Genomic DNA, 27,852 nt, shown 5'->3' on the forward strand with positions numbered 1-27,852 from the left:
ATTGGGATTGTTTGGAGGGCGGTGGGTGGCATGTGGCTTTGATTTGCAAAGAGCTGGCAACCGGCGCAACGTTGGACCAAGTCTTGTGCATCTGGCCGGGCCATTGGCCAATAGAATCCTGTACAGAAGGCCTTGCTTACAAGAGCCCGGGCTGCGGCGTGGTGACCGCTAAGTCCGGCGTGAATTTCTGCCAAAAGGTTCCGCCCTTCCTCTTCAGAGAAGCACCTTTGAAGGACTCCGGTACTGCTTTTTTTATACAATTCTCCCTCATGGACCTTGTAGGCCTTAGATCGCCGCACTATGCAGCGTGCCTCATTTTGGTCCTCCGGAAGTTCCTGCCTAGTTAGGTAGGCCAGGAATGGTTCTGTCCATGGGGCTATGATGGCCATTATTACGTGGGATGAATGTGTTATTTCGGTGGCGGAGCCTCCGATTGTGTCAGAGTGTTCGGTATCGGGTATTTTGGCCGGGTCCGGACTATTTTTACCAGTGTCCCCTTCCCATACTACGGATGGCTTGAACAGCCTCTCCAAAAATATGTTCGGGGGACCGCATCGCGTTTTGCGCCGATGCGGGCGAGGATATCCGTCGCCTGATTGTTTTCCCAAGCCACATGGTGAAATTCGAGCCCCTCGAACCAAGCTAACATTTTTAGGACGACGTTTCAGTAGGCCGCGATTTTCGGATCCTTGGCGTCAAAGTCTCCATTTATTTGGGATATTGCGAGGTTTGAATCCCCACGCACCTCTAGGCGTTGAATGCCCACGGAGACTGCCATCCAAAGACCATGCAACAGAGCTTCGTATTCGGCTGCGGTGTTGGAGTATGTATACAATATTTGCAGTACGTACTGAACGGTATCTATGGTTGGGGACGTCAGGACGACGCCATCCCCTAGACCAGCCAGCATTTTAGAACCGTCGAAGTGCATGATCCAATTGGAGTATGCGCCGTACTCTTTAGGAAGTTCGGCCTCCGTCCATTCGGCGACAAAGTCGGCCAATACTTGCGACTTAATGGCTCATCGAGGTTTGTATGTTATGTCGAACGGGAGGAGCTCAATGGCCCATTTGGCAATCCGGCCCATAGCGTCGCGGTTGTTTATAATATCATTAAGTGGCACTTCCGAGGCTACTGTAATCGAACACTCTTGAAAGTAGTGTTGCAGCTTCCGGGATGCCATGAATACCGCATAGGCTATCTTTTGATAATGTGGGTACCGTGATTTCCATGGAGTGAGGACAGTGGATACATAGTATACCGACTTTTGAAGAGGGAATTTATGCCCGTCAGCTTCTCGTTCGACGACGAGTACTGCGCTTACAACTTGATGAGTTGCCGCAATGTACAACAGCATTGGTTCACCGATGTTTGGAGCGGCCAGGATTGGGTTGGTTGCCAAAATGGCCTTTATTTCTTCCAATCCGGCTGTGGCAGCGTCCGTCCACTCGAAGTGTTCGGTGCGTCGAAGGAGGCGATAAAGGGGTAAAGCCTTTTCTCCTAAGCGGGAGATAAAGCAGCTTAGAGCCGCCACACATCCAGTTAACTTCTGGATTTGTTTTAGGTGTGTTGGGGTAGCCAACTGTGACAAAGCTCGGATTTTGGCCGGATTAGCTTCAATACCTCTACTGGAGACAATGAAACCCAGGAGCTTTCTGGCCGGTACGCCGAAAACACATTTTCTGGATTGAGCTTGATGTTGTATGTTTAGAGGTTGTCGAATGTGAGCCTCAAGTCGTCTATCAAAGAGTCGACGTGTTTGGTTTTAACGACCACATCGTCTACGTATGCCTCTACTGTTTTGCCGATTTGTTTCTCCAGACATCTCTGAATCATGTGCTGATATGTTGCGCCGGCGTTTTTGAGCCCAAAAGGCATTGTGTTGAAACAGAAGGGACCGTATGGTGTGATGAATGCCGTTGCGGCTTGGTCAGACTCCGCCATCTTGATTTGGTGGTAACCGGAGTATGCGTCGAGGAAACACAATGACTCGTGTCCTGCGGTAGAATCAATAATTTGATCGATGCAGGGGAGGGGGAAGGGATCCTTTGGGCAAGCTTTATTGAGGTCCTTGAAATTGACACAAAGGCGCCAGGATCTATCCTTCTTTGGTACCATCACCAGGTTTGCTAGCCAGTCCGGGTGTTTTATTTCTCTGATGAATCTGGCCTCCAATAACTTGGCTAGTTCCTCTCCCATGGCCTGTCTTTTAGGTTCGGAGAAACACCGAAGAGCTTGCTTGACCGGCTTGAATCCCTTTAGGATATTGAGGCTATGCTCGGCTAGCCTGCGTGGGATTCCTGGCATGTCTGAGGGTTGCCAGGCGAATATGTCCCAATTCTCACGGAGGAACTCTCGTAGTGCGGCGTCCACGGCAGGGTTTAACTGTGCCCCGATGGAGGCTGTTTTTGTAGGGTCCGTTGGGTGGACTTGGAATTTGACTATTTCATCCGCTGGTTTAAAAGAGGTTGACTTGGATCTCTTATCGAGTATCACGTCGTCCCTGTCCACTGTGGAGCGTAGCATGGTTAATTCCTCGGCCGAGAGGGCTTCGGATAATGCCTTGAGGGCCAGTGTGGCTATTTTGTTTTCAGCGCGCAGTGCTGTGTCCGGATCACTGGCGAGGGTGATGATTCCGTTGGGCCCGGGCATTTTGAGCTTCATGTACCATAATGGGGTACGGCTTGGAAGATCGTGAATGCCTCACGTCCTAAAAGGGTGTGGTATCCACTGCTGAACGGGGCCACTTGAAATGTAATTTCTTCGGACCTATAGTTCTCCGGCGTACCGAATACCACATCTAGTGTGATTTTCCCAGCGCATCGTGCCTCCCGACTGGGTATGATTCGCCTGAAGGTTGTGCTACTTTGCTCAATGTGGTTCCAGTCTATTTCCATTTTTTGAAGAGTTTCCTCATAGATGAGGTTTAATCCGCTGCCGCCGTCCATGAGTACTTTGGTGAGTCGGAAGCCGTCCACAATTGGACTGAGGACCAGTGCAGCTGGTGCTCGGGCTGTTCGGAATTTAGGTCCGTCACTGGCATTGAAGGTAATAGCCGTGTCACTCCATGGATTTATTACTGTATGTGGCAGATTTCGGCCATGCTACGGAGTGTTCGCTTGCGCCTATTATTTGACGCGAAGGTCTCAAAGACTGTTAACACCGTATTGTTATCCACATGATGGTGCTCTGTGGCATTTGGGATAAGAGGATCCTCACCACTTTTGGCCACCTGTCGGAGTATCCAACATGCTCGAAGGCTGTGCATTGGTATTGTATCCGCTGTACTATGAATTTTGCAGGGTCCGTTAAGCCATCCCTCCAGTACGGTTCCATGCCCTGTAGAGGGTTTTTGTTTCTTTGCAACTAGCTCGGGTGTCTTATGATAGTGCACCCTTTTACTTTGGACTGGGTGTATATTCGGAGCTGGATTATCCCAAAATTTCGTTTTGGTTTTCCAGGCGCTTTCCATCGCACAGTACTTTCGTACTATGGACGCCAAGTCAGCGAAGTGTGATATGTCACAGCGACTTAATGCGTTAAGGATTCCCTTGTCCGTGCAATTATTGCAGAAAAGTGAGATTGCATCTTCCTCGCGACAGTCCTTAACCTTGTTCATCACAAGGAGGAATCTGGCCCAATAATGATGTACTGTTTCATGGGGCTCTTGCCTGATGTGGGAAAGATCATTTATTTCTAGGTGGGTGGGTGGATTTGAGTCCGACCCCCTACCCGATTTGAGACCCAGGGGCCGAGGAGTTTCCAATCTTGGAAGTTTGGGTTCCGGAGTGCTGCCCGATAAGTCTGGCCCGCTGCCTGATTCTAGGTTCAGGGCTTGGGTGATGTCCTCCCATAAGCGGGTATCCGGCTCGGAGAGCTCAGGAATCCGGACATAGTTAGTCCTCAAAATAGAGGAAGAGTTGCCGCATTGTTCCTCCACCACCGCAACATGATGGGTGACCGATGGATAGTTAATCTCCCTTTGATCAGGTTTAAGCCCAATCCGATCATAGTTCGTAGCGACTCCCAAGGCGGCGAAGCGATCCAAAAGTTCATTTAGGGAAGAGAGCTCCATTGGATCCATCTGCTCGGTGAATTCCGAGCCGGCGTGGAGGCTATTTTTGATGACCCGAGAAGTCATAGTCGGTGTAGCGGCCGAACAGGCAGTCATGACGAAACTGCCTAGCCGGAGAGTTTGGCCGACAGCCAGAGCTCCCCCGGCGGTAATGTTGTTTTTAACAACGAGATGAGGCATCCTTCCTTACGGCGACGTCACAAAGGAACTCTCAATGAAAGCACCAATGTCGGTGTCAAAACCGGCGGATCTCGGGTAGCGGGTCCCGAACTGTGCGTCTAAGGCGGATGGTAACAGGAGGCAGGGGACACGATGTTTTACCCAAGTTCGGGCCCTCTTGATGGAGGTAAAACCCTACGTCCTGCTTGATTTATTCTTGATGATATGGGTATTACAAGAGTTGATCTACCACGAGATCGGAGAGGCTAAACCCTAGAAGCTAGCCTATGGTATGATTGTATGTTGTCCTATGGACTAAAACCCTCCGGTTTATATAGACACCGGAGGGGGCTAGGGCTACACAAGGTCGGTTACAAAGGAGGAGATATCCATATCCATACTGCCTAGATTGCCTTCCACGCCAAGTAGAGTCCTATCCGGACACGGGACGAAGTCTTCAATCTTGTATCTTCATAGTCCAACAGTCCGGCCAAAGGATATAGTCCGGCTGTCCGGATACCCCCTAATCCAGGACTCCCTCACCAACCTATACACGCTGCACACCGAGAAATTGCCAGTTTGCTCCAGTGCCTAGGACAATACATCCTCAAGCCGCCTCGGTGACGGTCTGATACACATTATCGCTTCGACGTCAAGTGTCAGGAAGGCTTGGTGTAGTCTCTATACATCCCATGCTCCCCTTCTATACAGCAGCTCAGAAACCCAACGCGACCTACAGCGCCCCTGTTGCGTTACCGAAGGAAATATGCCCTAGAGGCAATAGTAAAGTTGTTATTTATATTTCCTTATATCATGATAAATGTTTAGTATTCCTGCTAGAATTGTATTAACCAGAAACTTGATACATGTGTGGATACATAGACAAAACACAGTGTCCCTAGTAAGATCTATTAGACTAGCTCATTAATCAAAGATGGTTAAGTTTCCTAACCATAGACATGTGTTGTCATTTGATGAACGGGATCACATCATTAGGAGAATGATGTGATGGACAAGACCCATCAGTTAGCTTAGCATAATGATCGTTAAGTTTTATTGCTATTGCTTTCTTTATGACTTATAAATATTCCATTGACTATGAGATTATGCAACTCCTAAATACCGGAGGAATGCCTTTTGTGTTATCAAACATCATAACGTAACTAGGTGATTATAAAGATGCTCTACATGTATCTCTGAAGGTGTTTGTTGGGTTGGCATAGATCGAGATTAGGATTTGTCACTCCGAGTATCAGAGAGGTATCTCTGGGACCTCTTGGTAATGCACATCATAATAATCCTTGCAAGCAATGTGACAAATGAGTTAGTTGCAGGATGATGCATTACGGAACGAGTAAAGAGACTTGCCGGTAACAAGATTGAACTAGGTATGAAGATACCGACGATCAAATCTCGGGCAAGTAACATACCGATGACAAAGGGAATGACGTATGTTGTTATTGCGGTTTGACTGATAAAGATCTTCCTAGAATATTTAGGAACCAATAGGAGCATCCAGGTTCCACTGTTGGTTATTGATCGGAGATGTGTCTCGGTCATGTCTACATAGTTCTCGAACCTGTAGGGTCTGCACGCTTAACATTCGATGACGATTTGTATTACGAGTTATGTGTTTTGGTGACCGAAGATTGTTCGGAGTCCTGGATGAGATCACGGAGATGACGAGGAGTCTCATAATGGTCAAGAGGTAAAGATTGATATATTGGACGATAGTATTTGGACACCAGAATAGTTTCAGGACGTTTCAGATATTTATCGGAGTACCGAGGGGTTACCGGAACCCCCTGGGGAAGTAATGGGCCAACATGGGCCATAGGGGAGAGAGAGGGGAGCCACAAGGGGTGGCACGTGCCCCCCCATGGGTTGTCCGAATTGGACAAGCGCGGCCCCCCTTTCCTTTCCCCGTCTCCCTCTCCTTCCCTCTTTCCCCCTCCTTGAGAAGGAAAAAGGGGGCCAAATCCTACTAGGACTGGAGTCCTAATAGGACTCCACCCCTCTTGGCGCGCCCCCTGGTGGCCGGCCTCCTCCTCTCCCTCCTTTATATACATGGTTAGGGCACCCCTTGGAGACACAACAGTTGTTCCAAGCCGTGTGCGGTGTCTCTCTCCATGGTTTACTCCTTCGGTCATATTCACGTAGTGGTTAGGCGAAGCCCTACGTGGATCACATCACCATCATCGTCACCACGCCGTCGTGCTGACGAAACTCTCCCTTGACCCTCTACTGGATCAAGAGTTCAAGGGACTTCATCGAGCTGAACGTATGCTGAACACGGAGGTGTCGTACGTTCGGTACTCGATCGGTTGGATCGTGAAGACGTTCGACTACATCAACCGCGTTAACCTAAAGCTTTCGATCTACAAGGGTACATGGACACACTCTTCCCCTCTCGTTGCTATGCATCTCCTATATAGATCTTGCGTGAGTGTAGGAAAATTTTGAATTTGCATGATACGTTACCCAACAGTGGCATCCGAGCCAAGTCTATGCATAGATGATATGCACGAGTAGAACACAAAGAGTTGTGGGCGATCATAGTCATACTGCTTACCACCAACATCTTACTTTGATTCGGCGGCATTGTTGGATGAAACGGCCCGGACCAACCTTACATGACCACGTTCATGAGACCGGTTCCACCGACGGACATGCAACTTGTTTTGCATAAAGGTGGTTGGCGGGTCTGTTTCTCCAACTTTAGTTGAATTGAGTTTGACTACGGCCGATCCTTTTTGAAGGTTAACACAACACACTTGGCAAAAAAATCATTGTGTTTTTGATGCTTAGGTAAGAACGGTTCTTGCTAGAAGCCCGTAGCAGCCACGTAAAACTTGCAACAACAAAGTAGAGGACGTCTAACTTGTTTTTGCAGGGCTTGTTGTGATGTGATATGGTCAAGACATGATGTGATATAAGTTATTGTATGAGATGATCATGTTTTGTAAAAGTTATCGGCAACTGGCAGGAGCCTTATGGTTGTCGCTTTATTTTATGAAATGCAATCGCCATGTAATTGCTTTACTTTATCACTATGCGGTAGCGATAGTTGTAGAAGCAATAGTTGGCGAGACGACAACGATGCTATGATGGAGATCAAGGTGTCAAGTCGGTGACGATGGAGATCATGATGGTGCTTTGGAGATGGAGATCAAAGGCACAAGATGATGATGGCCATATCATGTCACATATTTTCATTGCATGTGATGTTTATCTTTTATGCATCTTATTTTGCTTAGTATGGCGGTTGCATTATAAGATGACCCCTTAACTAAATTCCAAGGTATAAGTGTTCTCCTTGAGCATGCACCGTTGCGAAGGTTCTTCATGCTGAGACACTACGTGAAGATCGGGTGTGATAGGCTCTACGTTCACATACAACGGGTGCAAGACAGTTTTTCACATGTAGAATACTGAGGTTAAACTTGACGAGCCTAGCATGTGCAGACATGGCCTCGGAACACTGGAGACCGAAAAGTCGGACGTGAATCATATAGTAGATATGATCAACATAGAGATGTTCACACCATTGAAAACTACTCCATCTCACATGATGATCGGACATGGTTTAGTTGATATGGATCACGTGATCATTTAGCTGACTCAGGGGATGTCTATCTAAGTGGGAGTTCTTAAGTAATATGATTAATTTAACTTAATTTATCATGAACTTAGTCCTGATAGTATTTGCATATCTATGTTGTAGATCAATAGCTCGCATATAGCTCCCCTATATTATTTTTGATATGTTCGTAGAGAAAACTAAGTTAAAAGATGATAGTAGCAATGATGCGGACTGGGTCCGTGATCTGAGGATTATCCTCATTGCTGCATAGAAGTATTATGTCCTTGATGCACCGCTAGGTGATAGACCTATTGCAGGAGCAGATGCAGATGTTATGAACGTTTGACAAGCTTGGTATGATGACTACTTGATACTTTAGTGCACCATACTTTACGGCTTAGAACCGGGACTTCAAAATGTTTTGAACGCCATGGAGCAGATGAGATGTTCCAAGAGCTGAAAATGATATTTCAGACTCTTGCTCGTGTTAAGAGGTATGAGACCTCTGACAAGTACTTTGCCTACAAGATGGAGGAGAATAGCTCAGCTAATGAGCATGTGCTCAGAATGTCTGGGTACCACAATCACTTGAATCAAGTGGGAGTTAATCTTCCAGATAAGATAGTGATTGTCAGAGTTCTCTAGTCACTATCACCAAGTTAGTAGAACTTCGTGATGAACTATAATATGCAAGGGATGACGAAAGTAATTCCCAAGCTCTTCGTGATGCTGAAATCGGTGAAGGTAGAAATCAAGAAATAGCATCAAGTGTTGATGGTTTACAAGACCAATAGTTTCAAGAAAAGGGCAAAGGGAAAGAAAGAGGAACTTCAAAGAAGAATAGCAAGCAAGTTGCTGCTCCCGTGAAGAAGCCCAAAGCTAGACACAAACCTGAAACTGACTGCTTCTACTCCAAAGCAATTGGTCACTGAAAGTGGAACTGCCCCAAAAACTTGGCGGATAAGAAGGATGGCAAAGTGAACAAAGGTATATTTGATATACATGTTATTGATGTGTACTTTACTAGTGTTCATAGTATCCCCTGGGTATTTGATACCGGTTCAGTTGCTAAGATTTGTAACTCGATATAGGAGTTGCAAAATGAACATATACTAGTTAAGGGCGAGGTGGCGATGTGTGTTGGAAGAAATTCCAAGGTTGATAAGATCACCATCGCACACTCCCTTTACCTTCGGGGTTAGTGTTGAACCTAAAATAAATGTTATTGGGTGTTTGCGTTGAGCATGAATATGATTGGGTCATGTTTATTGCGATACGGTTATTCATTTAAGTCAAAGAAAAATTGTTATTCTGTTTACTCAATATAAATGGTTTCTTGAATCTCGATCGTAGTGATACACATATTCATAATATTGAAGCCAAAAGATGCAAAGTTAATAATGATAGTGCAACTTATTTGTGGCACTGCCATTTAGGTCATATTGGTGTGAAGCGCATGAAGAAACTCCATGCTGATGGGCTTTTGGAATCACTTGATTATGTATCACTTGATGCTTGCGAACCATGCCTCATGGGCAAGATGACTAAGACTCCGTTCTCCGAAACAATGGAGTGAACTACTGACTTATTGGAAATAATACATACCGATGTATGCGGACCGATGTGTGTTGAGGCTCGTGACAGGTATCATTATTTTCTGACCTTCACAGATGATTTGAGCAGATATGGGTATATCTACTTAATGAAACATAAGTCTGAAACATTTGAAAAGTTCAAAGAATTTCAGAGTAAAGTGGAGAATCATCGTAACAAGAAAATAAAAGTTTCTACAATCTGATCGCAGAGGCGAATATTTGAGTTACGAGATTGGCCTTCATTTAAAACAATGTGGAATAGATTCACAACTCACGACACATGGAACACCACAGCGTAATGGTGTGTCCGAACGTCGTAACCATACTTTGTTGGATATGGTGCGGTCTATGATGTCTCTTACCGATTTACCACCATAATTTTGGGGTTATGCATTAGAGACAGCTACATTCACGTTAAATAGGGCACAATCTAAATCCGTTGAGATGACACCGTATGAACAACGGTTAGGCAAGAAACCAAAGTTGTCATTTCGTAAAGTTTGGGGTTGCGATGCTTATGTGAAAAAGTTTCAAACTAATAAGCTCAAACCCAAATCAGAGAAGTGCGTCTTCATAGGATACCCAAAAGAAACTATTGGGTACACCTTCTACCGTAGATCTGAAGGCAAGGTTTTTGTTGCTAAGAATGGATCCTTTCTAGAGAAGGATTTTCTCTCAAAAGAAGTGAGTGGGAGGAAAGTAAAACTTGATGAGGTAATTATACCTTCTCTCAAATTGGAAAGTAGCACATTAGTGAAAACCATTCCCGTGATGCCTACACCAACTAGAGAGGAAGCTAATGATGATGATCATGAAACTTTGGATCAAGTTACTACCGAACCTCGTAGGTCAACCAGAGCATGTTTCGCACCAGAGTGGTATGGTAATCCTATTCTAGAAGTCATGTTACTAGACCATGATGAACCTACGAACTATGAGGAAGCGATGATGAGCCCAGATTCCGATAAATGGCTTGAGGCCATGAAATCTGAGATAGGATCCATGCATGAGAACAAAGTATGGACTTTGGTGGACTTGCTCGATGATCGGCAAGCCATTGAGAATAAATGGATCTTCAAGAGGAAGACGAACGCTGATGGTAGTGTTACTATCTACAAAGCTCGACTTGTCGCAAAAGGTTTTCGACAAGTTCAAGGAGTTGACTATGATGAGACTTTCTCACCCGTAGCGATGCTTAAGTCCGTCTTAATCATGTTAGCAATTGCCACAATATGAAATCTGGCAAATGGATGTCAAAATTGCATTCCTTAATGGATATTGATACGTCCATTTTGCATCATGCTTATATATCGATATTTATTGCATTATGGGCTGTTATTTCACATTATGTCACAATACTTTTGGCTATTCTCTCTTATTTTACAAGGTTTACATAAGGAGGGAGAATGTCGGCAGCTGGAATTCTAGGCTGGAAAAGGAGCAAATATTAGAGACCTATTCTACACAACTCCAAAAGTCCTGAAACTCCATGGAATACCTTATAATAAATAATGAAAAATCCTCGCCAAAGATGAAGACCAGGGGGCCCACACCCTTTCCACGAGGGTGGGGGCGCCCCCCTAGGGCGCGCCCCCTACCTCGTGGGCCCCCTGGTGGCTCTCCGATGACCATCTTCTGCTATATGAAGTTTTTCGTCGAGAAAAAACCAGAAGCAACCTTTCGGGACGAAACTCCGCCACCATGAGGCGGAACCTTGGCGGAACCAATCTAGGGCTCTGGCAGAGCTGTTCTGCCGGGGAAACTTCCCTCTGAGAGGGGGAAATCATCGCCATCGTCATCACCAACGCTCCTCTCATCGGGAGAGGGCATTCTCCATCAACATCTTCATCAGCACCATCTCATCTCAAAACCCTAGTTCATCTCTTGTATCCAATTCTTGTCTCCAAGTCCGGGATTGGTGCTAGTAGGTTGCTAGTAGTGTTAATTACTCCTTGTAGTTGATGCTAGTTGGTTTAATTGGTGGAAGATCATATGTTTAGATCCTTTATGCATATTATTACCCCTCTGATTATGAACATGAATATGCTTTGTGAGTAGTTACGTTTGTTCCTGAGGACAAGGGAGAAGTCTTGCTATTAGTAGTCATGTGAATTTGGTATTCGTTTGATATTTTGATGAGATGTATGTTGTCTAGCCTCTAGTGGTGTTATGTGAACGTTGACTACATAACAGTTCACCATTATTTGGGCCTAGAGGAAGGCATTGGGAAGTAATAAGTAGATGATGGGTTGCTAGAGTGACAGAAGCTTAAACCCTAGTTTATGCGTTGCTTCGTAAGGGGCTGATTTGGATCCATATGTTTCATGCTATGGTTAGGTTTAGCTTAATACTTTTGTTGTAGTTGCGGATGCTTGCAATAGAGGTTAATCATAAGTGGGATGCTTGTTAAAGTAAGAACAACACCCAAGCACCGGTCCACTCACATGTCAAATTATCAAAGTACCGAACGCGAATCATATGAACGTGATGAAAACTAGCTTGACGATATTCCCATGTGTCATCGGGAGCGCTTTTCCTTATATAAGAGTTTGTCCAGGCTTGTCCTTTGCTACAAAAAGGATTGGGCCACCTTGCTGCACTTTATTTACTTTTGTTACTTGTTGCTTGTTACAAATTATCTCATCACAAAACTATCTGTTACCACTTATTTCAGTACTTGCAGAGAATACCTTGCTGAAAACCGCTTATCATTTCCTTGTGCTCCTCATTGGGTTCGACACTCTTACTTATCGAAAGGACTACGATAGATCCCTATACTTCTGGGTCATCAAGACTCTTTTCTGGCGCTGTTGCTGGGGAGTGAAGCGCCTTTGGTAGGTGGAATTTGGTAAGGAAAAGTTTATATAGTGTGCTGAAATTTACTGTCACTTGTTACTATGGAAAGTAATCCTCTGAGGGGCTTGTTCGGGGTATCTTCACCCCGGCCAGTAGAGCAAAGAGTTGCTCCTCAACCTACTAAACCTATTGAAGATGAAATTCCTTATGAGTATCCTTCGGGTATGATAGAAAAACTGCTAGCTAATCCTTTTACAGGAGATGGAACAAAAGCATCCTGATGAACACCTAATATATGTGGATGAAGTTTGTAGATTATTTAAGCTTGCAGGTATACTCGATGATGTTGCTAAGAAGAAGGTCTTCCCTTTATCTTTGAAGGGAGATGCATTGACATGGTTTAGGCTATGTGATGATACGAGATCATGGAACTATAGAAGATTGAAATTGGAATTTCATCAAAAGTATTACCCTATGCATCTTGTTCATCGTGATCGCAATTATATATATAATTTTTGGCCTCGCGAAGGAGAAAGCATTGCTCAAGATTGGGGGAGGCTTAAATCAATGTTATATTCATGCCCCAATCATGAGCTCCCAAGAGAAACAATTCTTCAAAAAAAATTCTGAAAATAATCGCACCATGCTCGATACTTCTTGTGCTGGCTCTTTTATGATGGAGACTATTGGATTTAGATGGGATTTATTGGATAGAATTAAATGCAACTCTGAAGATTGGGATCTCGACAAATGTAAGGAGTCAGGTATGACACCTAAGTTTGATTGTGTTAAATCTTTTATGGATACTGATATTTTCCGTAAGTTTAGCACTAAATATGGGCTTGATTCTGAGATAGTAGCTTCTTTCTGTGAATCTTTTGCTAATTATGTTGATCTCCCTAAGGAGAAGTGGTTTAAATATCATCCTCCCATAGAAGTAAAAGTAGCTGCAACTATTAAAGTTGAAGAAAAGACTGCCACTTATAATGATCCTATTGTTCCTACTTGTTATGTTGAGAAACCACCTTTCCCTTTTAGGATAAAGGATCATGCTAAAGCTTCAACTGTGGTTCGTAAAAGCAATATTAAAACATATACACCTCCTGAGCAAGTTAAAGTAGAACCTAATATTGCTATTGTTAAAGATCTCTTGTCTGATAATATAGATGGGCATGTTATTTACTTCTGTAATGAAACTGCTAGAATTGCTAAACCCCGTGATACAGATAAACCTAGACCTGTGGTAGGCATGCCTGTTATTTCTGTTAAAGTAGGAGATCATTGCTATCATGGCTTATGTAATATGGGTGCTAGTGCTAGTGCAATACCTATTGACTTATACAAAGAAATTATGCATGACATTGCACCTGTTGAGTTAGAAGAAATTGATGTTACTATTAAACTCGCTAATAGAGATATTATTTCACCAATGGGAATTGTTAGAGATGTTGAAGTCTTGTGTGGGAAAACTAAATATCCTACTGATTTTCTTGTTCTTGGTTCCCCACAAGATAGCTTTTGTCCCATTATATTTGGTAGACCCTTCTTAAATACTGTTAATGCTACCATAGATTGCACAAGGGATGTTGTTACTATTGGCCTGGATGATATGACTCATGAATTTAATTTCTCTAAATTTAGTAAACAACACCGTGAAGAAGAATTGCCTAGTAAGGATGAAATTATTGGTCTTACTTCTATTGCCGTACCTCCTAGTGATCCTTTAGAACAATATTTGCTAGACCATCAGAATGATATGTTTATGAATGAAAGAAGGGAAATAGATGAAGTATTCTTTAAACATGAACCTATTCTGAAACACAATTTGCCTGTTGAAATCCTAGGGGATCCCCCTCCACCTAAGGGTGATCCTGTGTTTGAGCTTAAATCGTTGCTTGATAATCTTAAATATGCTTATCTTGATGAAAAGAAGATACATCCTGTTATTATTAGTGCTAACCTTTCAGAGCATGAAGAAGAAAGATTATTGAAAACTCTAAATAAGCACCGTGCTGCTATTGGATATACTCTTGATGATCTTAAGGGCATTAGTCCCACTCTATGTTAACATAAAATAAATTTGGAAGCAGATGCCAAACCAGTTCATGATCCTCAACGACGTCTGAATCCTAAAATGAAAGAAGTGGTAAGAAAAGAAATACTAAAGCTTCTGGAGGCATGCATAATTTATCCCGTTGCTGATAGTCAGTGGGTAAGTCATGTTCATTGTGTCCCTAAGAAGGGAGGTATTACTGTTGTTCCTAATGATAAAGATGAATTGATTCCACAAAGAATCATTACAGGTTATAGGATGGTAATTGATTTCCGCAAATTAAATAAGGCTACTGAGAAAGATCATTACCCCTTACCTTTTATCGATCAAATGCTAGAAAGATTATGCAAACATACACATTACTGCTTTCTAGATGGTTATTCTGGTTTCTCTCAAATACCTGTGTCGGCTAAAGATCAATCAAAGACTACTTTTACATGCCCTTTTGGTACTTTTGCTTATAGACGTATGCCTTTTGGTTTATGTAATGCACCTGTTTTCTTTCAAAGATGCATGATGCTATATTCTCTGACTTTTGTGAAAAGATTTGTGATGTTTTCATGGACGACTTTTCCATCTATGGATCTTCTTTTGATGATTGCTTGAGCAATCTTGATCGAGTTTTGCAGAGATGTGAAGAAACTAATCTTGTCTTGAATTGGGAAAAGTGCCACTTTATGGTTAATGAAGGTATTGTCTTGGGGCATAAAGTTTCTGAAAGAGGTATTGAAGTTGATAAAGCCAAGGTTGATGCTATTGAAAAGATTCCATGTCCCAAGGACATCAAAGGTATAAGAAGTTTCCTTGGTCACGCTGGATTTTATAGCAGGTTCATTAAGGACTTCTGAAAAATTTCTCGGCCTCTTACTAATTTATTACAAAAAGACATACCATTTATCTTTGATGATGATTGTGTAGAAGCATTTGAAATACTTAAGAAAGCATTAGTCTCTGCACCTATTGTTCAGCCACCTGATTGGAATTTACCCTTTGAAATTATGTGTGATGTTAGCGATTATGCTGTAGGTGTTGTTCTAGGGAAAAGAGTTGATAAGAAATTAAATGTTATCCATTATGCTAGTAAGACTCTAGACAATGCTCAAAGAAATTATGCTACTACTGTAAAAGAACTTTTAGCAGTTGTATTTGCTTGTGATAAGTTTAGACCTTATATTGTTGATTTTAAAGTAACTATCCACACTGATCATGCTGCTATTAAATATCTTATGGAGAAGAAAGATGCTAAACCTAGACTTATTAGATGGGTTCTCTTGCTACAAGAATTAGATTTGCATATTGTTGATAGAAAAGGAGCTGAGAACCCCGTTGCAGACAACTTATCTAGGTTAGAGAATGTTCTTGATGACCCACTACCTATTGATGATAGCTTTCCTGATGAACAATTAAATGTCATAAGTACTTCTCGTAGTACCCCTTGGTATGCTGATTATGCTAATTACATAGTTGCTAAATTTATACCACCTAGCTTCACATACCAACAAAAGAAAAGGTTCTTCTATGATTTGAGACATTACTTTTGGGACGACCCACATCTTTATAAAGAAGGAGTGGATGGTGTTATTAGACGTTGTCTACCTGAGCATGAACAGGAACAGATCCTACGCAAGTGCCACTCCGAAACTTATGGAGGACACCACGTGGGAGATAGAACTGCACATAAGGTATTGCAATCCGGTTTTTATTGGCCTACTCTCTTCAAGGATGCCCGTAAGTTTGTCCTATCTTGAGATGAATGTCAAAGAATTGGTAATATTAGTAGACATCAAGAAATGCCTATGAACTATTCACTTGTTATTGAATCGTTTGATGTTTGGGGCTTTGATTATATGGGACCTTTTCCTGCCTCTAATGGATATACACATATTTTAGTTGTTGTTGATTACGTTACTAAGTGGGTAGACGCTATTCCAACTAGTAGTGCTGATCATAACACTTCTATTAAAATGCTTAAAGAAGTTATTTTTCCGAGGTTTGGAGTCCCTAGATATTTAATGACTGATGGTGGTTCACATTTTATTCATGGTGCTTTCCGTAAAATGCTTGCTAAATATGACGCCAATCATAGAATTGCATCTTCGTATCACCCACGGTCTAGTGGTCAAGTAGAATTGAGTAATAGAGAACTCAAATTAATTTTGCAAAAGACTGTCAATAGGTCTAGAAAGAATTGGTCCAAGAAACTTGATGATGCATTATGGGCCTATAGAACTGCATATAAAAATCCTATGGGTATGTCTCCGTATAAAATGGTATATGGAAAAGCATGTCACTTACCTCTCGAACTAGAACATAAGGCATATTGGGCTATTAAAGAGCTCAACTATGATTTCAAACTTGCCGGAGAAAAGAGGTTATTTGATATTAGCTCACTTGATGAATGGAGAACCCAAGCTTATGAAAATGCCAAGCTGTTTAAAGAAAAGGTTAAAAGATGGCATGACAAAAGGATACAACAGCGTGAGTTTAATGTAGGTGATTATGTACTGTTATACAACTCTCGTTTAAGATTTTTTGCAGGAAAACTTCTCTCTAAATGGGAAGGCCCCTATGTTATCGAGGAGGTCTATCGTTCCGGTGCCATAAAAATCAACAACTTCGAAGGCACAAATCCGAAGGTGGTAAACGGACAGAGAATTAAACATTATATCTCAGGTAATCCCATAAATATTGAAACCAATATTATTGAAACCGTAACCCCGGAGGAATACATAAGGGACACTTTCTAGAACGTTTCAGACTCCGAAAAGGAATAGGTATGTGGTACGGTAAGTAAACCGACTCCAAAACAATTTCAAGGCAATATTTCTCTGTTTTGGAATATTTAGAAAAATAGAAAATTAAGTAGCAGTCCGGGAAGGACACGAGGGCCCCACGAGGGTGGAGGGCACGCCCTGCCCCCCCTGGGGGCGCCCCCTACCTCGTGAGCACCTCGTGTGCCTTCCGGACTCCGTTTTCTTGCACGATATGTATTTTGGTTGGTAAAAATTCACTATATTCTCCCGAAAGTTTTGACTCCTGTATCACGCAAATATCCTCTGTTTTTGTTTCGAGCTGTTGCTGCTGCAGATTAGAGCAAGATATCTTCTCAAGAGTCAGTCGGGGAGAGCCGGGTATCTAATCCGGCACCGGAACCAAGGGCGAACAGCGACCCTGACCACTTCGGGCCAGCAACGGAGGAGGATATGGAGGCTGACTTAATGAGGGTAGATTCCATGGAGGATCAATAAGTCACCTCTCGCTTATGAGCTGGGTTCACGATGGGGGAACTACAGAGCTCAGCTATTCCAAACTCGGTTATCCCTTCCAATGTTAGATTTCTTTCTTATGAAAATATGAAGAGGAGTGTCACCTGTTCTCCCGCAGCTATGAAACACCCTTGGGTTCAAGGAGCTTTAGCCGTTACAGGAAAGCTTCGTAAGGAAACAATGGACCTCAAGCAGCAAGTCAACAAGCTTGAAGAGGAGAATCGTATCCTGAGAGGAATCATCGCCAAGAATATTACACCAACAACAAAGAATGAGATATAATCACATGGGTATGGGCACTCCCCTTGGCAACTGCCAAGCTTGGGGGAGGTGCCCTGGTATCGTATCACAATCACAACTCCTATCTTTACCGTTTTCCTTAGTTCGATCCTGTTAGTAGTATTTTGATCTAGTAGAATAAAGTTTATGGCATGATCTAGTTTTAAGTTTTGCTTTATGAACTCTCTATGTAATCGAGTCCGTGAGCTATATAATAAAGATTAGTGTTGAGTCAAGGGCTTGATTTTCTTGCTATGATCTTGGGTGAATAAAAGAAAAGAGAAAAAGAATAAGAAGAAACAAAAAGTTCATATTGATCTTATTGATAGTAATGACTTCACATAGAAAGAGTGTGATGATTAAAAGTTGTTGAGAGTTGGCAGACATAGCTTTGGTCATCGTTGCAATTAATAGGAAGTAATAAGGAAAGAGAGGTTTCACATATAAATATACTATTATTGACATCTTTTATGATTGGGAGCACTCATCAAAATATGACATGCTAAAGAGTTGATGTTGGACAAGGAAGACAACATAATGGGTTATGTTTTCTTATATCTGAGATAAAGTATGTTGTCATGGATCATCCAACATGTTGAGCTTGCCTTTCCCCTTCATGCTAGCCAAATTCTCAGCACCAAGTAGAGATACACTTGTGCTTCCAAATACCCTTAAACCAGTTTTGCCATGAGAGTCCGCCATATCTACCTATGGATTGAATAAGATCCTTCAAGTAAGTTGTCATCGGTGCAAAGCAGTAAAAAATGCTCTAAATATGTACGAGTAGTGTGGGAGAAATAAGCTTTATACGATCTTGTGATGTGGAAGTAATAAAAGCGACAGACTGCATAATAAAAGTTCATATCACAAGGGGCAATATAAAGTGAAGTTCTTTCACATTAAGATTTTGTGCATCCAACCATAAAAGCGCATGGCAACCTCTACTTCCCTCTGCGAAGGGCCTATCTTTTATTATTATCTTCTACCTTATGCAAGTGTCATGGTGATCTTCACCTCTCCCTTTTTCATTTTATCCTTTGGCAAGCCCAACATGTTGCAAAGATCCTAATAGATATATCTAATTGGATGTAGGGGGGCATGAGTTATTATTGTTGACATTACCCTCGAGGTAAAAGGTTGTGGGGCAAAACTATAAGCCCCTATCTTTCTTTGTGTCCGATTAAAACTCCGTAACCACAAGTATTGTGTGAGTGTTAGCAACTATGAAGGACTAGATGATAGTTGAGTATGTGGACTTGCTTTTTAGCTCTGACATAGACTCTTTCTGATGTTATGATAAATTGCAATTGCTTCAATGACTGAGGTTATAGTTTGTTGGTTCTCAATAAGGTTTCTGATCCATACTTTTGCATTGTGAATAGATCATCACTTGAACATAAGTAATCATATGACAATATCTAAGTATGTTGCTGTTATGAGAATAATCATCATGCCCTCATGTCTGTATTTTATTTTTATCGACGCCTCTACCTCTAAACATGGGGACATATTTATTGTTATCGGCTTTCGCTTGAGGACAAGCAAGGTCTAAGCTTGGGGGAGTTGATACGTCCATTTTGCATCATGCTTTTATATCAATATTTATTGCATTATGGGATGTTATTTCACATTATGTCACAATACTTATGGCTATTCTCTCTTATTTTACAAGGTTTACATAAGGAAGGAGAATGTCGGCAGCTGGAATTCTAGGCTAGAAAAGGAGCAAATATTAGAGACCTATTCTGCACAACTCCAAAAGTCTTGAAACTCCACGGAATACCTTATAATAAATAATGAAAAATCCTCGCCAAAGATGAAGACCAGGGGGCCCACACCCTTTCCACGAGGGTGGGGGGCGCGCCCTAGGGCGCCCCCCTATCTCATGGGCCCCCTGGTGGCTCTCCGATGACCATCTTCTGCTATATGAAGTCTTTCGTCGAGAAAAAAACCAGAAGCAACCTTTCGGGACGAAACTCCGCCGCCACGAGGCAGAACCAATCTAGGGCTCTGGTAGAGCTGTTCTGCCAGGGAAACTTCCATCCCGGAGGGGGAAATCATCGCCATCGTCATCACCAACGCTCCTCTCATCGGGAGAGGGCAATCTCTATCAACATCCTCATCAGCACCATCTCATCTCAAAACCCTAGTTCATCTCTTGTATCCAATTCTTGTCTCCAAGTCCGGGATTGGTGCTAGTAGTGTTAATTACTCCTTGTAGTTGATGCTAGTTGGTTTAATTGGTGGAAGATCATATGTTCAGATCCTTTATGCATATTATTACCCCTCTGATTATGAACATAAATATGCTTTGTGAGTAGTTATGTTTGTTCCTGAGGACAAGGGAGAAGTCTTGCTATTAGTAGTCATGTGAATTTGGTATTCGTTCAATATTTTGATGAGATGTATGTTGTCTAGCCTCTAGTGGTGTTATGTGAACGTCGACTACATAACACTTCACCATTATTTGGGCCTAGAGGAAGGCATTGGGAAGTAATAAGTAGACGATGGGTTGCTAGAGTGGCAGAAGCTTAAACCCTAGTTTATGCGTTGCTTTGTAAGGGGATGATTCGGATCCATATGTTTCATGCTATGGTTAGGTTTACCTTAATACTTTTGTTGTAGTTGCGGATGCTTGCAATAGAGGTTAATCATAAGTGGGATGCTTGTTCAAGTAAGAACAGCACCCAAGCACCGGTCCACCCACATGTCAAATTATCAAAGTACCGAACGCGAATCATATGAACGTAATGAAAACTAGCTTGACGATATTCCCATGTGTCCTTGGGAGCGCTTTTCCTTATATAAGAGTTTGTCCAGGCTTGTCCTTTGCTACAAAAAGGATTGGGCCACCTTGCTGCACTTTATTTACTTTTGTTACTTGTTGCTTGTTACAAATTATCTCATCACAAAACTATCTGTTACCACTTATTTCAGTACTTGCAGAGAATACCTTGCTGAAAACCGCTTATCATTTCCTTCTGCTCCTCGTTGGGTTCGACACTCTTACTTATCGAAAGGACTATGATAGATCCCCTATACTTGTGGGTCATCAGATATCTCAAAGAAGAGTTGTATATGATGCAACCAGAAGGTTTTGTCAATCCTAAAGGTGCTAACAAAGTGTGCAAACTCCAGCAATCCTTCTATGGACTAATGCAAGTATCTCAGAGTTGGAATATATGCTTTGATGAGGTGACCAAAGCATATGGTTTTATACAGACTTATGGTGAAGACTGTTGAGGGAGTCCTAGATTAGAGGGTCTCCGGACAGCCGAACTATATCCTTTGGCCGGACTGTGGGACTATGAAGATACAAGATTGAAGACTTCGTCTCGTGTCCGGATGGGACTCTACTTGGCGTGGAAGGCATGCTAGGCAATACGGATATGGATATTTCCTCCTTTGTAACCGACCTTGTGTAACCCTAACCCTCTCCGGTGTCTATATACACCGGAGGGTTTTAGTCCATAAGACACAATAACATACAATCATACCATAGGCTAGCTTCTAGGGTTTAGCCTCTCTGATCTCGTGGTAGATCAACTCTTGTAACACTCATATCATCAATAATAAATCAAGCAGGACGTAGGGTTTTACCTCCATCAAGAGGGCCCGAACCTGGGTAAAACATCGTGTCCCCTGCCTCCTGTTACCATCTGCCTAGATGCACAGTTCGGGACCCCCTACCCGAGATTCGCCGGTTTTGACACCGACATTGGTGCTTTCATTGAGAGTTCCTCTGTGTCGTCACCATCAGGATTGATGGCTCCTTCGATCATCGTTAGCGATGCAGTCTAGGGTGAGACTTTTCTTCCCGGACAGATTTTTGTATTCGGTGGCTTCACACTGCGGGCCAACTCGCTTGGCCATCTGGAGCAGATCGAAAGCTACGCCCCTGGCTATCAGGTCAGGTTTGGAAGCTTAAATTACACGGCCGATATCTGCGGAGACTTGATCTTCGAAGGATTCAAGCCTCTGCCTTGTGCGTCACACGGTCACGATGAGTACGATTTAGCTCTACCATCAGACAGTGTTCAGGAGATCGCACCGGCAGCCGCTCCGACCCTTAATTCGGAGCCAGTTGCGCCGTCCATGGACGGGTGGATGGACCCCGCCACGGAGGCCTTACCCTCAGCGGCGATCGAGCCGAACATCGACCTTACCCTACACGAGAGTCGTGTTGTCAGACTACCGGATCCTTCTCCGGCCACGAACGCCGAACCGCCTGCGCCCGTTCCTAGCGAATCCGATGGGGCGCCGATCATGGAGTTTATCTCCACGGATATTTTTCAGCACTCGCCCTTTGGTGACATACTGAACTCATTAAGGTCTCTCTCCTTGTCAGGAGGATCCTGGCCGAACTATGTCCGGCAGGATTGGTATGCGGATGACGAAGAAATTCGCTGCCCACCCACCACCCACTTAGTAGCCACTGTCGACGACTTAACCGACATGCTCGACTTTGACTCCGAAGACATCGACGGTATGGACGACGATGCGAGAGACGAAGAGGAACCACTGCTGACAGGGCACTTGACAGCCACCTCATCATACAATATATACATGGTGGACACACCCAAAGAAGGCAATGGCGACGAGACAGCGAAGGATGACCCCTCCAAGAAGCAACCCAAGCGCCGACGTCAGCGGCGCCGCTCTAAGTCCCGCCAAAGCAAAAGTGGTGATACCGACACAGGAGATAATAACACTCCGGATAGCGCCGAAGATGGTAACAATCCCCTCCAGCACGATCTAGGACAGGAGGATGGAGAGGCCAGCCATCCAGAGAGAGCGGCAGATGGAGAGGCGGAGGATCACAATTACATGCCACCCTCCGAAGACGAGGCAAGCCTCGACGATGACGAATTCGTCGTGCCAAAGGATCCCGTCGAACAAGAGCGCTTCAAGCGCCGGCTTATAGCCACGGCAAATAGCCTTAAGAAAAAGCAGCAGCAACTTCAAGCTGATCAAGATCTGCTAGCTGACAGATAGACTGAAGTCCTCGCGGCTGAGGAATATAAACTCGAACGCCCCTCCAAGAGTTACCCAAAATGCAGGTTGCTACCCCGACTGGAGGAAGAAGCGTATGACGCGACTGATCGTCCACCTCGTGGCTGCGATAGAGAGGCATTCCAGCCAAAAGCTCAACCTGCACCCCGAAGCCATTCAAATAAAAAGGCATGGGGAAATACGCCAGACCTGTGAGACGTACTGGAGGACAAAGCAAAACATGCAAGATCGATCTACAGATCACGAGGGCGCGCCACTATGCGAGACGATAAACGTCATGCCGGATACAGTAAAAGTAAATCCGGCTGGGCCGAACACAGCGGGCAAGACTCATTGGAGCTGCGTCGCGATATAGCCCAATACAGAGGTGCCGCACACCCCTTATGCTTCACAGATGAAGTAATGGATCATCAAATCCCAGAGGGTTTCAAACCCGTAAACATAGAATCATACGACAGCACAACAGATCCTGCGGTATGGATCGAGGATTTCCTCCTGCATATCCACATGGCACGCGGTGATGATCTACACGCCATTAAATACCTCCCACTCAAACTCAAAGGACCAGCTTTGCATTGGCTCAATAGCTTGCCAGCAGAGTCCATTGGCTGTTGGGAGGATCTGGAAGCCGCATTCCTCGACAACTTTCAGGGCACTTATGTGTGACCACCAAATGCCGATGACTTGAGCCACATAATTTAGCAGCCAGAGGAATCGGCCAGGCAATTCTAGACATGATTCCAAACAAAGAAAAATCAAATCATCGACTGTCCGGATGCAGAGGCTCTAGCAGCTTTCAAGCACAACATCCGAGACGAGTGGCTAGCCCGGCACCTTGGTCAAGAAAATCCTAAATCTATGGCAGCCCTCACGACATTCATGACCCGCTTTTGTGCGGGAGAAGACAGCTAGCTGGCTCGCAGTAACAACATATCAAAGAACCATGGTACTTCGGATACCAAGGACGGCAGTAGCAGGTCACGTCACAACAAACATAAGCGCAGCATTAACAGCGACAATACCGAGGATACGACAGTCAATGCCAGATTCAAAGGCTCTAAACCCGGTCAGCGGAAAAAGTCATTCAAAAGAAGCACTCCAGGCCCATCCAGTTTGGACCGTATACTCGATCGCTCGTGTCAAATACACGGCACCCCGACAAGCCAACCAACCACACCAATAGGCATTGTTGGGTGTTCAAGCAGGCCGGCAAGTTAATTGCCGAAAACAAAGATAAGGGGCCACATAGCAATGACGAGGAGGAGCCCCGGCAGCCGAATACCGGAGGACAGAAGAGATTCCCCCCACAAGTGTGGATGGTGAACATGATATACGCAACCCACATCCGCAAGAGGGAGCCGAAGTGTGCGCTCACGGACATATATGCATTGGAGCCAGTCGCCCCAAAGTTCAACCCATGGTCCTCCTGTCTGACCACTTTCGATCGCAGGTACCACCCCACTAGTATCCGTCATGGCGGATTCGCCGAACTGGTCCTAGACCCAATCATTGACGGCTTTCACCTCACTCGAGTCCTTATGGATGGCGGCAGCAGCCTGAACCTGCTTTACCAGGACACAATACGCAAAATGGGTATAGACCCCTCAAGGATAAAACCCACAAAAATGACCTTTAAAGGCGTCATACCAGGTGTAGAGGCCCATTGCACAAGCTCAGTCACACTGGAAGTGATCTTCGGATCCCCGGATAACTTCCGAAGCGAAGAGTTAATCTTCGATATAGTCCCGTTCCACAGTGGTTACCATGCACTGCTCGGGCGAACCGCATTTGCGAGATTCAATGCGGTACCGCATTATGCATACCTCAAGCTCAAGATGCCAGGACCTCAGGGGGTCATTACAGTTAATGGAAACACAGAGCGCTCTCTCCGAATGGAGGAGCACACTGCGGCCCTCGCAGCGGAAGCGCAAAGCAGCCTCTTAAGGCAATCCACTAGTTCGGCGTTTAAGGACCCGAACACCATCAAGTGCGCCCGGAGTAATCGGCAACAGGACCGCCTGGCACGTTCCGACCTCGCATAGCAATGTGGCCCCCACCCTGGCCCAAGCCAAACGGCGAAACTTGTGCCACGCGTACATAATTACGCATTAAAAATACCATGGGCACAGGTAGGGAGGGGGCACGACTACGGCATGCCCCAAGTGAAGGAAATATGCCCTAGAGGCAATAATAAAGTTATTATTTTATTTCCTTATAATCATGATAAATGTTTATTATTCATGCTAGAATTGTATTAATCGGAAACATAATACATGTGTGAATACATAGACAAACAAAGTGTCACTAGTATGCCTCTACTTGACTAGCTCGTTAATCAAAGATGGTTATGTTTCCTAACCATGAACAATGAGTTGTTGTTTGATTAACGGGATCACATCATTAAGAGAATGATTTGATTGACATGACCCATTCCATTAGCTTAGCACCCGATCGTTTAGTATGTTGCTATTGCTTTCTTCATGACTTATACATGTTCCTATAACTTTAAGATTATGCAACTCCCGTTTACCGGAGGAACACTTTGGGTACTACCAAACGTCACAACGTAACTGGGTGATTATAAAGGAGTACTACAGGTGTCTCCAAAGGTACATGTTGGGTTGGCGTATTTCAAGATTAGGTTTTGTCACTCCGATTGTCGGAGAGGTATCTCTGGGCCCTCTCGGTAATGCACATCACTTAAGCCTTGCAAGCATTGCAACTAAATGATTTAGTTGCGGGATGATGTATTACAGAACGAGTAAAGAGACTTGCCGGCAATGAGATTGAACTAGGTATTGGAATACCGACGATCGAATCTTAGGCAAGTAACATACCGATGACAAAGGGAACGACGTATGTTGTTATGTGGTCTGACCGATAAAGATCTTCGTAGAATATGTAGGAGTCAATATGGGCATACAGGTCCCGCTATTGGTTATTGACCGGAGACGTGTCTCGATCATGTCTACATTGTTCTCGAACCCGTAGGGTCCGCATGCTTAAGGTTACGATGACAGTTATATTATGAGTTTATGCATTTTGATGTACCGAAGATTGTTCGGAGCCCCGGATGTGATCACGGACATGACGAGGAGTCTCGAAATGGTCGAGACATAAAGATTGATATATTGGAAGCCTATGTTTGGATATCGGAAGTGTTCCGGGTGAAATCGGGATTTTACCGGAGTACCGGGAGGTTACCAGAACCCCCCGGGAGCTATATGGGCCATGATGGGCCTTAGTGGAAAAGAGAAGAGGCAGCCCCTCATGGGCCGCGCGCCCCTCCCCTCCCTTGGTCCGAATAGGACAAGGAGAGGGGGCCGGGCCCTCTCTCTCTTTTCCCCCCTCCGCGAATCCTATTCCAACTAGGATTGGGGGGGGGGGATCCTACTCCGAGAGGGAGTAGGACTCTCCTGGCGCGCCCTCCTTGGCCGGCCAGCCTCCCCCCCTTTAGTCCTTTATATATGGAGGCAGGGGCACCCCAGAGACAAACAAGTTGATCCACGTGATCTTTTCCTTAGCCGTGTGCGGCGCCCCAGCCACCATAGTCCTCGATAATATTGAAGCGGAGTTTAGGCGAAGCCCTGCTGCTGTAGTACATCAAGATCGTCACCACGCCGTCGTGCTGACGGAACTCTTCCCCGACACTTTGCTGGATCGGAGTCCGGGGATCGTCATCGAGCTGAACGTGTGCTAGAACTCGGAGGTGTCGTAGTTTCGGTGCTTGATCGGTCGGATCGTGAAGACGTACGACTACATCAACCAAACGCTTCCGTTGTCGATCTACTAGGTATGTAGATCACACTCCCCCCTCTCGTTGCTACCCGTCACATGATCTTGCGTGTGCGTAGGATTTTTTTTGAAATTACTACGTTACCCAACACCAAGATGCGGCTTAAACCGCACTAGGGGCTTCCCGTTGTGTTATTTTTCTCTCTTTCAGGACATTAATCTCTGGAAACCCTGTCCAGCAGCATGATTGTCGAACACATGATGCAGCAACCAAGGAGGCAGAAAGCTACATCGCACCATGGAACTCCCAGGTGGATTACGATAGCGAGTGAAATACTTGCTTTAATATTATTCCTCGGCATGCCCTTGGAGGGGACATAGTCCTACTTTTTGCTTATCGCACTACTTGTATCATTCTGCTCTAACGCACGTTTTTTTGATAAACACTGCATTGCATTAAGGCTTTTATTGCATTCTTCTTATATATATATGTGTGTGTGTGTTCATTATTGACACCTTGCACCCGTACACTTTGGTATGGCCAATACACCAGGGGCTTAAGTACCCCACAATATGGTGTGAGAAGTCCGAACACTTTCACAAGTGCGGCACCCCAAAGTTATAGCATTATATGCATCAGCTCCGAATCATGTCTTTGGTCAATAGTTGGGTTTGCGCGGCTCCCATGTTTTGGTACCTTATGTTCCATTGTATCGGCTAAGGTAGCACTGGGAGAACTACTGAGATTGTGCCCCGGTTCAGCTGGGCTAAGCACCTCAGTAGAGAAAGCTAAAACTGACTGTCATGATAAGGCGAGAGACTGGTCGCTGTTCGAGAGGTTTTCGAGTCCCTAAAGACTTATGCCACTTAGAGCGAGGAGTCGGCCCTGTCCGGCTTAAGGCGTGTATCGCGCCCCGAATTCAGCCTTCCGGATACTAGGGGCTTCGCCGAAATTTAAAATTATAGAATTCTATGGCTAAGTGAGAGTGATAACGCATTATAGTCCGATTGCCTTGTTCGTTGTGCTGAGCACCTCCCTCAAAGGACCCAAAAATGGGAACAAGAGTGCTCAGGTTTATCCCGAACACCCAGCACTCGTGGCATGGGGGCAGAAGCCGACGACTAGCCATCTCTCAGATTTGATAAACAGTAGAACAGAAGGTAATATTTTAAATTCAAACAAGCGTTGCATAGTGCATATGAACAAGTTTTCTTAGATATAGGATTACACGAGCGAGTTTACTCAAATATTATATCTTTTGTACACTCGTCCGCTACGAGATGAGCACCCTTCAGGA

This window comes from Triticum aestivum, chromosome 5A (assembly GCF_018294505.1).
Source record: "Triticum aestivum cultivar Chinese Spring chromosome 5A, IWGSC CS RefSeq v2.1, whole genome shotgun sequence".
In the NCBI taxonomy this organism is placed as follows: Eukaryota; Viridiplantae; Streptophyta; class Magnoliopsida; order Poales; family Poaceae; genus Triticum; species Triticum aestivum.